Below are 1,490 nucleotides of genomic sequence, written 5' to 3'. Positions count from 1 at the left end.
TCACTGTTATATCACTCCATTCATTTGAGTCATCTCCCTCTTCAATCCTTTCGAAGCATTTCCCTTAATGGAGAATACAACTCGGAACTGAAAGTTCCAACGTACTGCTGAAATGGTTGGTATATGCTTACTGCACACAGATCACAGTAGGTCACTATGTTTAGATGAAGTGGAGAAGAATGCTATGAATCCAGTAATATTTGCAAAAAAACAACTTCACTGATTTAATGCATTTGAACATGTATTTTTTATAACTAAATTAAGTTGGTGGGCATAGCAGTGAACAAATTTCGCATAAGGAAATGTTTTCTGCATCAAAGTCTGGATCCCACTCTGGTTTCCACTCATTATTGCAGCACCATCATATGCTTGAGCCATGAGTTTATTTTCTAAATTGGAAGGCTGTAGACTTTGTTTCAGAACCTCACTCAGACCTTTAGCCATGCGGTTGTTCACAAAACAAATATCTGCAACAATTGCTTCAGTTCATCACGCAGACCAGCTTGGATGGACCCCAACGAAGCATATACTCCTACCGGTAACTTCACAACACTTCGTGAATTTCCATCGGTAGCAAATGCGACATTGTACGCCATGCACCATGGCAGTTGACCGCTAAAGTGATTCAAGTTGTGGGGCCTTTTGACGCGGGCCCAAGCTGCATACAATCTTTGATGCTTTACTGACACACATCGCGTAATGTGATGAAATTTACTGAAACAGTTATGAATCCAGTACATTGTCTTGAACAATACGTATTTTAAATGCGAAAAAAAAAAAATTATCGGGGACGAAATATTGGTGGGGCAAGGTCCCAGTGGCCCCTAAGGACTGGCCACCCCTGGTATTAATCACACTAGGTCTACAGGATCTGTCGAGACAATAACATGAGCTTTAAATTATCATTAACTTCCAACAGGTGTATTAATACTAGACCTACTAATCACACTAAGCCTACAGAATATGTCGAGACAATAACACGAGCTAATTCATATTTCATTTTCTTATGTACTATTCAGGCCTATCCTTCAGACACTGTATACATATTTTCCTTTCACTTCATATTTGATTTTCTTATGTATGCTGCTGTACTATTTGTACCTACTCTTCAATTCCTGTATATTTTTCTTTCATTCTAATTTCTAGAAGGCACTAAACATATCTTTAAACTATAATTAACTTTCATCAGCTCATTCATATTTAATTTTTTTTATACACTATACTCTTCAGCTGTTGAGCAAACTTTTATACTTGTAAAAATAAATGTAATTAATATTACGGTGAAAAGTATACAATGCGGAATCAATGTTAAAGTATCAAGAAAGAGCAAAATATGAATTATATGACAAAAAAAATGCAACAAAACGTGCCAATATTATAATTTTAAAATTCCAATCCTATAAGTTTTAATTGAATTGGAAAATGCGTTTCTAAGATTATTATGAATAATAATACAGAAAGAATTTAATCACAAAAAAAAAACTTTGAAA

Source organism: Periplaneta americana, chromosome 5 (genome assembly GCF_040183065.1).
Source record: "Periplaneta americana isolate PAMFEO1 chromosome 5, P.americana_PAMFEO1_priV1, whole genome shotgun sequence".
Classification (NCBI taxonomy): Eukaryota; Metazoa; Arthropoda; class Insecta; order Blattodea; family Blattidae; genus Periplaneta; species Periplaneta americana.
Note: the sequence above shows the minus strand (reverse complement) of the source record.